This window comes from Bombus impatiens, unplaced genomic scaffold, assembly GCF_000188095.3.
Source record: "Bombus impatiens unplaced genomic scaffold, BIMP_2.2 scf_0096, whole genome shotgun sequence".
In the NCBI taxonomy this organism is placed as follows: Eukaryota; Metazoa; Arthropoda; class Insecta; order Hymenoptera; family Apidae; genus Bombus; species Bombus impatiens.
Window position 1 is genome coordinate 462,154 of NT_176515.1, and position 14,548 is coordinate 476,701.

At 38.8% G+C, this 14,548-nt stretch overlaps 1 long non-coding RNA gene across 1 annotated transcript; it reads right to left on the reverse strand.

Moving 5' to 3' along the window:
• LOC117151149 lies at positions 1–6,902 on the reverse strand. Its single transcript, XR_004460852.1, has 3 exons — positions 6,892–6,902; positions 6,210–6,212; positions 1–33 (listed from the first exon to the last, which is right to left on the reverse strand). It is a non-coding gene; the product is annotated as an uncharacterized LOC117151149 (long non-coding RNA).
• Positions 6,903–14,548: the final 7,646 nt, after the last annotated feature.

Genomic DNA, 14,548 nt, shown 5'->3' on the forward strand with positions numbered 1-14,548 from the left:
ATATGTCGGAGACGAAAGGACGCCGGGGCCCCTCTGGAACTTCAGGATAACACCCTAACATTGTGATCTAGAGCCTACCATAGTCGTAATGAAACAATCGCAGTTATCCAAACCGATGGTAATTGTACGGGATTAGTGACGGTGAGCTTTGGCTCGCGGCGACAGCCTGCCGCCCAACGTAGCCGCGGTCAACGGGACGGGAGCTCTGTCTAACAAAGGCGCGGAGCGGTGTTATGACCCTCGTTAAAGGAATTACCCATAGAGGTACCCGACGGTAAAACATGCTAACGGTCCTTAGAACGATGAATACCTGAAGTTGAGGCACGTATACGACACAAGTCCCGGTAGCCCGAGGACCCGCTATGAAACCTGGGTTTTTTCGGCAATTAAGATGTTTGCAAACGGACAGGTAGCTTGCGTCCCAAATCGACCAATCGACAGCGACGTCGATCCGAGGATCTTGTGTACTTAGACACCACACCAGAGTTTGTCTCGGTGGCGTCGTTGTGACGAAGGGCAGTCTTACTTGAGATCTGATCGGCGAAAGAGTCGCGCCTTACGATCAGGGAGTGGTGCACGCGTGAGTTAGAGCAAGGAAACCTATCCTCCCGTTGACCGTGGATTCGTTATCAAGCCTGAGGTCATCGTCACTAGTGTCGCGTGCGTGTGTCTGCTGTGCATCCTCGTCTGTTCTGTAACATCCCCCTATCGACGATAAAAGTACCCTACGTGCGACAAGACGATGGAGAACTCCAATGCCGAACCGCTACCTACCGCAAGCCCTCCCTGGAATGGCGACTCGAGCTCGAACTCGGATTCCGACTCGACACATATATAGGCCGAGACTCGAGCAAGCTCAGGCAGTTCTTGTTCGGGCTTTCTCTGATTCGGTATGTTACGCTACCTCTGTAAGATTATTGTGATCGTTAAATTTATAATAAAGTTTGACGAAAGAAAGTTAAGAGTTGTGCTACGGCTCAACCTTCTTTTTTTTATAATCTAAGTCACGAGATTACGTGACATCAGCGTTGTCGAGGAGGATGGTCCGCGTGAAAGAGAGCGTTGGAACCGTGGTGACGAGTGTCGTGAATTAACTACTTAGTCGTCCGAGTTATAGCACATTGCTATTTGTATTTAGTTTGCGTTAAATAACCAGACGAATAGATCCATCGATCAATAAAAAATCCTACAGTAAAGATCCTGAGAATTGAAAAATACGTACATCCGTGTTACAAGGTTAAAAATTGCTAAAAACGATGTTCTTTATGGAGAGAACGTACATCTCGAGGAAAGTGCAATTTAAGCAAACCGTAAACAAAGCGTAACTTAGGCAACTTATCGTTTAAAAATCACAAAATCGCGTATTTGGAGAAACGATTTGAATTTCCATGAAATACGTCTTTCCACCAGATATTATTTACAAGATTGCTCGTGAATCAACTTCCGTAGTTGTCTAAATGCTAGAAATAGGAAATTTTCCTGACTGCAGATCTCTCAAGAAGAGAATTATTTTCGTAAATTCAATCGGTAGTAATCGCGTAGCGGACGATTTGGAAAAACGATCGAATAATTCCATCCGCCTTAAGACAATGGAATCGCATCGACTCGATTCCCTGGAGACTCGCGTATTACCGAAAGGGTGGAGCTTAGAAGTCTCCGTCACAGAATAGAAACCGATTAAGCGAAACAACCAACTGACTGCACCTGTTGATATTTCCCTAGCCACTGCACACCCGTATCCACCTACGTGTACGGTATACAACCGTACACACGTGTACATCAACGTTTCTCAAGCCTCGTTCCGCGAAACGAGCAACACTTGGAAGAGTAGTGTACGATTAGCAGCGAATCGACTCTCGTTCCATTCGAATTCAGCAATTATTCGCCGTATCGACGCTGTTGTAACGTCAATTCACATCAGAGACCAGGCCATACACCACGGACAGGATGGCACTCAGATGTCTGCATATCCTTGGTGCGCACCCTCGATAGTCTTAAGTGCCCACCAGGGGCCTTGGCATTTTCATAGTTAAGGTCCTTCGGACCAAGCGAGTATTTCCTGTCTTAGATTTCCCTTTACGTTTATTATCTACCACGTGTTAGCTTAGAAAGTTGGTTTTCTCCACATCTGGTATGTTCCATTAGCAACTTTCTCGCGAGGGCGGCTGAAACCTTTCCTGCTCCACCAACCGTCTTATTATCCAATCGAAGACGGTGTCTACTGCCCTCGCTTCCTTAACCAAAATCGTCATCGACAAATCCGATAGTCCCGTGTCCTTAGACACACCCACCCCTAGCTTTCCTCGGACACGGTATCGCCAGAAACACTGACTTATTCTATGTCTTTAGAATAGTCAACATATCTATATCGGTCTCTACCCTTATAAGTCGCGTACTTAACGTATCGTTGTAACTAAGTCTTACATAACGTGGTTGGAGTGAATTGCGATTTATGTTAATTCAGTGCGTGTTACATTGTGATTGCTGAATTCGTAATGAAGTTTAATTAATACAAAGTTAATAGTTGTGTTACGACTCAACTATATTTTATTTTCACCAACCAACCCTAAAAATTACGTGACACTGTCTTGCGCAATCGAACCAACTGTTATTACCGATATCGTTTTGGAAATCACTGGTTACACGTTACCAGTATCGGCAATCCAATGTCTAGGAATTCGATGACGTTAACCGATCGATACGTCTTTGTTGTATGGATTTTTTAATGTTGCAATTTTATAATAAAGCAAAACCGTACGCACAGACACGTACTATCAGTTTTGTCCTATAACATCGACTCGTACAAACTAATCGATATTCTATTCGTTTGGAAACATTTTTGGAAAAAATACTGCAAAGCTGTCGCGCGACAGATTTATATAAAAGCAAATATAGAACGTAGAACCCACCGGTGTGCGCGTTTCGCTATAGTTTAACGCAACACGCCGTAAAGCCAAAATTGATCGAAACGAATTCTCTTAATTCTCATTGGCGATGCAGTGCCAACAAACTTTATTCGTAAACTATTGTTGCGTGGGAACGCTGTGCATCGATGCTTCGGCAATATTCGTGTACCTATAGTATCATATATATAGTAATACGAAATGCATCGACAAGGATACAGCGTATATAAGGTAAAATTACATCGGTATATTGGATTATTGAAAATCTTTCGTCGACCCAGTTAATCCGTAATACGGCGATAGTAGTGGCGGCCAAACGAACGAAACCGAGTGAATAACGGTGAAAAGATCGTTTACGCGACGAGCTAACAAACGTCGGATAGATAGGTCTTACCAATCATACGTTCGAGGAAATATTATCGAGGAAATCGAAAGAGACGAGTATTTTAAATTAATGATAAATCAATCAAATTTGAAGATGGTATCCCACTGGGGGTAGCCATCCACAAGCTATAATATTTTACCAAATGTCCTACTGGACAAATTGTAAAATGTAAATAAATAAATAATAAAAAAAAAAAAATTAATGATTGTCGGGTTTGTCGGCTTGGCGCTAGTTTTAGGGGCGCGTTGCGTATCTTCGTTAGAACAAGCCATCGTAGTTGTTCAATGAGGTTTATATTTACAATTATGTACAAGTGTTGATTTAACAAGGTTTAACAATTTAACGTGTTTATCAGTCACTCTTAAAGTAAAGACAATGTTCTTAGGTTCGAACGAATCCACGGTCAACGGGTTAACTCTTAGTACAATTGAATATGTTTTGAAACTCAAAATGACGTGTTATTTCATAATGACGCAAGTATTTCATATAACTTTTTATCTTCTTCTCCGTATTAAACTTAGGAAATTTCTTAACTGTAAAAAAATAAGTCCCTTTGGAAGATTAACCCATAACACGGAAATCGTATAAAAGTAGGATTACGTGGAAAATAGACGTGACAGAGCTAATGGTAAAGACAAGGATCGCGCGTGTGTATCTTTGCACGGAAAGCTGCACGTTCGATACAACCGGACCGACTGATTGCGTCGAAACACGTCCCTAACAGTGGCCGATAGCCGTTGTTACAAATTCATTCGCCACGTAGTCGACAAGTCTGACAATTTACCGAGTTACTCGCCACCGGATTTGACCATCGCTGCGGAAGCAATAAGGGGCAAGTTTGGCCTGACTTTCGTGCGACGAGACTGCAACGCCGAACCGTTAAACGTCGAATCGATTCACCGGAAAACTTGACGATGTCGATGTCACACGCGCAAGAAGAAAGCTACGCGACGCGATTGTCTTGTCCACTCTTGTCACGACGAAATCAACCATCACCGATTGTTTAGCGAGAAACGGCGAATGGTAAAGTTAATTTCAAAGCTGCTCTTTTTGTTGCGACACTCTACTAACTAGCGACCAGTGTGGCGTCCAAGGTGAAGGATTATAAGAAATGTAAAGAGCAAGGTTTAGTTCACCTTGTTTATGCCACTCAATACTCTGAATACAACTGTCTTTTAGTTCACTGGCTATTCTAATATCGATTATCTAACACTGGCTATTTAAATATGTCGGATTAGGGTTGGAATTTTGGGCGTTCGATGAACCTTTACTCAAATTTAATTACCAGACGACACTTCAAATCCCGAACACTTTTACCATTTATGCAAGGATTGATTGTAAATTTTAATAAATTAAAAAAGAAAACTTTTACCATTTTTAATACGACAACGATTGGACGCTAGAAGAATCCTCACAGATCGCGGGTAGTTTGTCTTTTCTCGATACAACGAAATTGGAGGATCAAAGAATCAAAGGTGATTTGTCGATAATTTTCAGTAAACTGTAAAATTCGTAATTGATGTTTAATTAGAAGAGCAGTATTTTATTTTTCTGATAGTTGGGACATAGTACAGACAAAGTTTGTACGTAGACCGGACGTACTAAGCATCGACGTATACATCATTCGTCAGGCTGTACAGGCTAACAAGTCGAAAATCCAAACTAAGCATAGAAAACAAACTAAAAATATATAAAATGGTCGTAAAACCAATTTGGACATACGGAATAGCACTATGGGGAACAGCAGCATATAACCAAAGAGCCATATAACCAAAATAGAGGCAATGCAATCTAAAATACTCAGAACAATAGCAAACGCGCCATGGTACGTTAAAAACGAGGACATTCGGAAAGACCTGGGAATACCAACGATCAAGGAGGAGAGATTAACAGAAGCGCAAGAAGGTACGGAGAAAGAATAGCAACGCACCCGAACCGGTAACAAACATAAAAAGGAGACTAAAAAGGAAATACCCAACAGATCTCACAAAGGACATAACTTAACATACAAGCACTCGCCACACTAAAGAAATAAATCAATCAAACTCGAAGATGGTATCCCACTGGGGGTAGCCATCCACGTGCTATATCACTGTATCACTAAGCTATAATATTTTACCAAATGTCCTACTGGACAAATTGTAAAATGTAAATAAATAAATAAAAAAAAAATTCGTCGGGTTTGAAAAGTTACACGGAAGCATCGCATAAAATCAATAATAAACAGAATACGCGAAGAAAGGAAGCAAATGTACCGGTTAACCAATAGAAAATCTAAATTAAGCATAATGAATAAACTAAATATATATAAAACAATGATCAAACCAAGCTGGACATACGGAGTCCCACTATGGGGGAGGCAGCAATGAGTCACGTAAATAAAATAGAAACAGGGCAAGCAAAAATTTTAAGGACGATAGTTAACGCTCCATGGTACGTCGGAAATGAAGACTTACGAAAAGATTTAAAAATTCCAACAGTCAAAGAGGAAATCGCTAGATATGCAAAAAAGTATAAAGAAAGACTTGTAACACACCCAAACCAGCTGGTTGCTGAAACGAATAAAACCATAATGGAAAGAAGACCGAAGAAGAAGCATCCCGCGGACCTCACGATAGAAATAAAATAAACAACTTGGAAGATGGAACCCCGCTGAGGATAACCATCCACGTGTTATATTATCATACCACTAAGCTATAATATTTTACCAAATGTCCTACTGGACAAATTGTAAAATTTAAAAAAATAAAGAAAGAAAAAAAAGTTTAAAAAGTTCTCAATCTAATGATAGCACGCGCGCTTTTATCCACGAATGAACAAAATAAAACTCGCAGTTGGAAACACTGGCAAGTATATTTTAACAAGACGAGATATTTTTAAACACCGAGTCGCTATGAAAATATTTTTATCAACGAGCGAACCCTCTATCGCGAGTTAATAATATAATCGATGCTCGGATAAAAGATACGCGAGTGTAGCTATGTTTATGCATAAATATGAGACGGCTGAATCTCTTCGGACCCTTTGAAACCCTTTTCCTAGAACGTCATTACGAAGCATAGCATAAAAAATATCTACGACTCGTACCACGGTAGACGTCATTTTTCTCCAAGTTACGAAGAAAAGCGGTTCGTTTCCCCAGACGACTTTTTATGCAGGATATATACGCTGAGTAATCAGAGAAAATAGATTTCCTTCTGCGTCCCAAAGCTTCTCTTCCCAAATCCTTCTACGAGTACAGAAAAGAAAACGCAGACTAATCGTAACGTAACGTTTTAATCAAATTTCTCACGTTTTCTACGTTCGGAATAAAAGCATTGGCTTGGCAACTAAGCGATCGCGCATGTTGTCAATACCACCTAATGACAAAATCCACGATCACTCAGTCGCCAACCCGATACATCTCTAACACCCAACCAATTTTTGCTGTATACCGTTCTATTTAATCGGTACGAGGTAACGAATAATTAATGAATTTGATAAAACAATAACAGCGGTTGAAGGTCGTTGGATTTAAGGAGCCGTACGAGGTAAGACAAATGCGGCATCTCATTAGCAATACCGGAGAGAAGATTCTCGCGCGTGGACGCCACTCGCGGTAACAACCTCCTAACGCGATACGATCATTATACGACTTCTCTACTGGCCGACTTTTTCCTCTCTTTACTACTTCGTGTCCGGCCAACGATTCGCTGGTTTTTTCGTTCGTGTGCACCGCGCGTCCTTTCGCACAAAACCAATGTTTTTCTCGTGTCGACGAAACAAAAAATCCTCAACGAGATTCCCTGTAACGGTTAATTAAATCGCAACGATAATTGCTTCCACTTGAATTTCATTTTTCAATCTCTAACGATTTGAATCATTTGATCGATCAACGATAAGACAAAGCGTAAAAGTAAACGCGAAATTGTCGAAAAGAACAAGTCAAGTACGTCATACGTTTCATAAAAGTGTGTGGAAATAAGACAATTATCAAAGGCTTCGTCGAGATAGCGAAACAAAGTGTATTAGAGTAATAGATACTTTATAGAAGACCGCTATAACAATTAGGGACGCAAAATAGATTTTTATGAATCGAAAGTTCGTTTCTATGGTAAAATTATAGAATCTGTTTATTCGACCAATCGCGGGGAGAGACGTGAACGGGAGTCGTAAATTCCCGTTACGATTATAACAATCGACACCACGAATTGATCGATCCCCTGATTTCCGTTGAGATAATAGGGGTGATTGAGTTTGTATAACACTGTGATTCACAGAATTATAAATTATATATTTCCAACACTTAGATTACACCGATGACCATAGATAAATAGATAATCGCTTATCGCACGAAGATAAGATAGATATGTACGTTAGAGCGGGGCTCTTATAATTGGATTTAGCGTATTAGTGGACGTAGCACTATAATATATTTAGTAGAGGAGATGTATGCTCGACAATACCGAGAACCGACTCTCGCGTTATGTTTAGACTGCCCCGATAGGCGTTAGCTTTACACTTAGTAGTTGACTTTTCCAACGATGTAGAAGAAGCGAAGTCGAGCGACGATGCTGTGTCGGAGAAAAACTAGCGATGGGTGTGTCTAGCGCGCGGGACCGTCGGATTTGTTCATGCCATTTTAGGTCAGGCCTCAAGATACCCACAGTCAAAGAGGAAATAGCAAAATACAGCGACAGATATAGCAAAAGAGTCAACAAACACCGAAACCCCCTAATCACTGGACTACTTGACACGACCGACCAGATTCGCAGGCTGAAGAGGCACTACCCGCTAGACCTAAACGCAAGATTCATTTAGTTATCCAAACTAAACATATGCACTTACCTATAATACCTACAAATTATACCTATCTATAACAAGTATTAACTTATTGTAAATAAACAGCCATGTCACTGCGCCACGCCAGAAAAATTACTGAAAATTCTCAACGCGAGAATTGATTGTAATTTCAACAAATAAATAAAAAAAAAAAAAAATTTTAGGTCAGGAAGTGAAGGCAGTATACATTGCCTCGGATTGGACAAACGAAGGTTGGTGGACTAGGAAGGATCTTAACCACCCTCGATAGAAAGTTGCTAGTGGGAAGCATCGTACGTGAGAAAAACTAACTTTCCCGTGTCAAGCCGAGGAAACAATAGTCTTTAGAAACTGATTTAGAAAAAGACATTTGTTGGGTCTGAAGGTCCTTAGCAGGCAAGTTACTCGGGTTTATGACGGGTGCTTAAGGCTATCGAGGATACGCCGTACGGAAGAGCGGACATTTGGTGTCCGTCTGGCCCGCGGTGTGTGACCTGGGCCAGGCAGAGAGTCGCCCGGCGTAACAGAATATTTTCATTTTAATATTTCCATTTAGAGAAATATTTTCATTTCAAAAAGATCTAATTTATATAGATATACGTATATGGATAATTCGTAATTTAAGATTCAATTTTTAAGATTCAAAAATTGGTAAAAAAAAATGGTAAAAATTGATTTCATGGAAATGTTACCGTGTTATTATAATAAGTCGCGTAAATTCTATAGACGGAATTTGTTTTAACGAAATACTAAAAAATTTAATCCACCGTACGATCCGTATGAAATAAAACACGAAACTTCTTTTATAAATCGTATTAAAATCGTAAGAAATAGCGATACGAAGAGAATAAACGAGCAGACTTGCCGGTGACGAGTTTTCAAAGCTTAAAAAGCACTTTTATCATTTGCAAGCATGTCATTAAGAAATACAAGCTGAGTAAATATGTAGCAGGCAAATACTGCAACGTCAGAACACCAATTTAATTTGTACCTTTTCTAATTAGCAGCTTGTTTGTAGAATTTACCCTCGTTTCTTGAGATTAAACGTTAAATTGTCATTTTGTCCCCATTGCGAACTGTGATTTAAACAAAGAACGAATTTGTTTCTTAACCGTGTCGTAAGGAACTTGAAAGATATGCCTCTGCCACGAACAAGTATCCCTTGATTTACTAAAACAAGAGAAAATTATGCGTTTCAGTACGTTCGTCTTTTGTTCGTATCCTTTATCGTTCATTTATTTTTTAAATAATACAGAACGGAATTTTTATTATCGAAAAATAGCTTCGTTCGTGGCATTATTTCGAACGTTCTTCCAATCAATAAAAAGCGAGATATATTCCAAATATCCAAAGTTTTGCCTATCACAGTTTCGATACGATTCCATAAAAGAAACTCGAGGAAAGTAGAAACAGCGGATGTTTTGACATGATTTCCCAAATTTGTATTCTATTCACCTACAGTTTAGAAGATTCCAAGTTCCAACGTTAAAGTTTCAAGCGACCTTATCGTTGGTCACAACGCGTACATTCTTTTGGGACAACTTTCGCATAAACAAATAAAAATTTACAAAGCTTCTTCGTTTCATTTCCGTAATGCAAAAAGATGCTTGAATCGATACTTTTAAAAATAACGAAAGTATAATTCTCTTAGAATGATCGATGATCAATGATCATACGGAAATATTTTTATGTTTTTTAGAATTCTCATCCAGCGATGAATGAAATAACTCTGCAAAATTTCTTCGTCGCTTGGTAGCTCCGTTACGACGATGTTCTCTTTTTTTATACGCGGGGAAATCCTCATCGACACCCCTCGCTCTTCTGGCAAGCGGCGGAATAGTGTTGTCACGTCCCGCGCTGCACACGCGCCGTAACGTAGACTAAAACTACCAATTTGAAATTTAAATAAATTTTAACAATTTGTATAGAAAGCAAATTCGAGCCTCGCAACCCCCACGGAATAACCCGTCACACGACGACCCCTCCACGGAAGATCTAAATATAAATAAGCGTAGCGACATAGAAGAAAGAAGAAATAATTCCTTAGTTCGGAGTAGTTAATTCCTCAGTTTTGTGTGATTAGTTCGTCAGTTCTTGGTGAATAATTCCTTGGTTCTTGGCGATCAGTTCTCCAATTCTTGGCAAATAATTTCTTTGTTCATAGCGATTAATTCTCAATTCCTTTAGCTCTTAAATTCTCAATTCCTTTGCCTTTCGATTCTTTCGTTCCTTAGCTTTTCAGCTCTTAGTTCCTTTAGCTCTTAGTTTTTGCTCTCAGTTCTTAAGTTCTTCGGTCCTTTAGTTCTTTAGCTTTTAGTTTTTTGTTTCATTAGTTTCCAGTTCTTGTTAGTCTTATTAATCGACGTGTTTCTTTTTGTCAATTTGTAAATTATTGAAAATCTATCAAATTAATTTATGAGACGGAAAACGTATTACGAACGATCGTAACTTCGAGTATTCGAAATTTCAACGACAATTCTGTCAATATCCAATTAGAATACGAATAAACATTTTTTTTGTGAAGAATATTTGTCTAATAATATAATAGGATTAAGCGAGCGTTTATTTTCACCAACTTTAATCCTCTCCCGTGTCGGTACTCCTGCGCGTAGCAGAGTTCAATTGCCAATCGCATTAAACGACAGACAACGCTACAATTTAACTTGAATTCAAAAATTAACGGCAACACAACCAAAACGAGCCAAACAAAACGTAACAGTGTCAGACTTTACCGACTAAAACTCCACGGCACCTCTTTCGAATTACTGCCGGAGCACTCCTGCGTCTTCTCCTGTCCGAGGGAGCATTCCTTGGGTAGCGCAGGGTCGTCCTTGCGAGGAACCCTGCAAGGGTAAGACGCTCTCACGCTCTCGCGCTCTGTTCGTTCCTTTACGAGCATTACGTCTTCGCGATATAAACGGACTGCGAGCAACTCTTGTTGCCCCCTCAGCATCGCTTTCGCAACTGACGAGGGGTCTAGTCTGTCGCCGATCGCTAGCCGTAGAATACAACGTGGGGCCTCCCACGCTGGACAAAATCGCAACGTGTGCTGGGCCGTGTCCTTGCCCTCACCGCAGTGGTGACGTGTGTTCGTCGCCTCTCTTCCGATTTTCTGCAGACATTCCATGTCCTGCGAGCACCGCGTCATCCGGAAGGACAGCGGAAGCCCTCCGCGGTCCCTCCAAGGCTTCCAATTATTACGACATCGTACTCGCGCGTTGATTAATCGAGTGGTCGTTCCATTGTTCGTGGTAAATTTGCAACTGTTTGCGTTCGCTCGATTCGTTACGACACATCCAGGACATTTACGCGTTTAAATATGAATATTATTTACGCTGCTTTGCGATATAAGCGTCATCGATCGAAATACAGTTGGAATTGTCAAAAGTCATAAATATATCTATTCCGACAAAACGTTATCGAAGGAATTACAGCAAAGATCAATAAAGAAAATTTCCTCCGTGTATCTTTTGCTAAAATGTGCTATTGATAAAATAAAATTACAAAAGCAGAATTTACGATAGATCGTATAAAAGAATCGTATTTATTATTATTATTATACGTATTATCTCATCGTTGAAGAAATAAAGGGGGAATGAAGAAAATTAACTGGCATCAAAAGAACCATCTTTTTTTGCCTTTATTATCGAAATTCTTTATTTTCTGTGTCTTGTAGCTCTATGTGTAGGTGTGCATGTGTATGGAGTAGGAGGAGGAGAGAGAAAGAGACAAAGTATAATCTTCGTTTATACTAGAAATATCGAAATATTCGCTTAACGAGATATACATTACGTGACGGCTAATCTTTACTTTTCTTTTGTTCCTAAGACGCGTAAGACCACCTTAAGATCATAGATAGCGAGCCGATTTCACTTTGTTTTATTCGTCGATTAACTCATTAATTGAATAGGCAGATACAGTGGATAGGAAAAGTCGTGTGTAATGATTGTTCTTTGTCTTTTTTCTTCATTTATTCTACGTATCCTATCTTTGTCGGTTTTTGTAAAAAGACACTGTTTGGCTAGACAGAAATTTGGCTGAAAATGATAGTCTGCTCCCCGTCCCTAATGGGGAAAAAAGACGAGTAAAAGAATTAACCCATCAAGAACCGGGCAGTGAAACAACGTGCAAGATTGGAGAAAGTAACTTGCAACGTTGATTTGTCCTTTGTCAGGCTAAATATATATCGGAACACTACGCATATTGGCAACGCCGGTGTTCAATGCAAAATTCCTTATAGCGCCACGAATAATTAAATTTGAATTTTATAAAGTTGTAGGATCTAAATGGAAAAAGAAATAGCGAGCAAAAAAATATTACATAAATGCTTACAAATCCTTTTTATAATCATAATGTTAAAAGACAGAATTCAAATACAAGTAAACCGACCGCAAATAAATTGCAAATGGAATGTTGGCCTTTAACGGATTAAGAAAAGCTACTTTTTAGAAAAATTTTTAGAAAAGCACGGTGTCGGGAAAGCAAGGGAGAACTTGAGACCCTCTAATAACAAATTCACTATTTTTGCCACAAATACATTCGAAAACTAGGCACATTTATATTCGCAAATCTTTCTTCCGATCTGTTTAACCGGAAACACCAGTATCGTCCTATATTTTACACGAAATCAAATACATAAAAAATAGAGCTTTCATTACGATACAGGCCGATCGTTTAGCGTTCGGTTACTCGCCCATAGCAATTAGAGAATAGAACGTCGTGATAACGCACAAATCTTAAGAGTGGAAAAAGGAACGCAAGAAGTGTTTTCGTTTCTTTTTTAAACCAGTCTTCAAATCGACAGTTCATTGTAAAATCATCGTGAAAAATTCAAAGTTTCGTTCAAGCATATCGCAAATATACAAACTACTCTCGTTATTTAAGAAGCGAATCCGTAAAAAATCATTTACTTTTACTTACTACGCTTTTGTTTCAACGCGCTATTCTTCACCGTTTTCTTTGTAATTACAACCAAAGGGAAATTCGATCTACTTTGATCAAAGAAACACAGTATATTTCCTTTTTGTAAATTATATTATAATTTCGATGCAAAAGTAAGGAGAAATTTTGCTTGATATCTTTCCATCGTTGGTAGACTCGTCGTAAGATATCTTTTTAATAAATTGTAACAAATAACAAAAGAGCCAGGACTTCGATTTGCAAATTCGTGCATATTCGAATTTGTATTCGTGTATTTCATCGAATATTAGTAACGATCAAATAAAAAATACACGCTTCGTGTGCTTTTTTTTTACAAAAATTCTCATTACTTCTGCATCTGCGAAGGAGTTCGTCTCGTTTAACAGCTAAGAGAAATGAGCATGGATTTACGGATAATTGATATAAACCATTAAATATAATTCGCTTTTAATCGATCTTATTACGTCAATATTTCATCAGCTCTTTTAGTTTCTCTAAGAACTTCGAATGAGTTATATGAAAGAAAAAAGAGAGAGATAATAGTAATTACTTTTATAATAATAAGAAGAAACGTAAGAACGTTTAATTTTTAAAAACGGGTACTACCAACGATATTTGTAGCAAAAATATACAGGCCACGTGGCTGCTTACAATATACGCTCCGCAAATTCTTAAAAGGAAAGAAAAACTTAACAAACGCGAAAGAAATGAAAAGTTATTTTTCTTCTTTTTTGTTTTTTTTTCTTCTTTTGACAAAGAACATAACGGTTAACGACGTCAAAACAACCATCACTCAGTGTCAGTCAGGTGCGGCTGTACAAATCATTGATACCCACTGACAATGAGCTCATCGATTGTACACCTATACTTAAGAATCTAGATTTTATTACGAAACTGCTCGCACGAATTTCACAAACGATTTCTTATTTTCTTTTTGCTTTACTTTTTTCTTCTTTTTCTTTTAATTACACCACGAAAAAGAAACTATTGACCCATGCTACTTCGCTCGATTATTCCAATAATTATATTTACGGATGCATCGTACATGCGTTATTGCCAATAACATATGTACCGCTTCATCTTCGTACCGTTGTTTGTTGAACAACCTCACAGACATAAACTGAGATACATATTATATTTTCCCGTGCAATTCGGTGTGTCGAACATTCAAAAAAATTAGTTACAATTATTTAAATTACACGATGAAAATATTATATTATTCGTTGAAATTCACGTACCCATCAAATCCATATTTTTTTTTTCCAATTTATAGATACAGTAGCGCAGTGATCAAACGAATCGCCGTTCAAACGTGTTTCGTCGACTAATTGATACAAATTTGCATATGTACAACGTACGAAGATGAAACACAAGGAACGGAATATGTATATTTATATACACGAATCGGAGCATGTGTTATGAATGCATAATATGCACGCATGTAAATGTATATCTCTGTATAATATGACGTGTGTAGAGTGTGTGTGTGTGTGTGTGTGTATGTGTTTGCGCGCGCGCTCATGTGCGTGCGTGCGTGCAT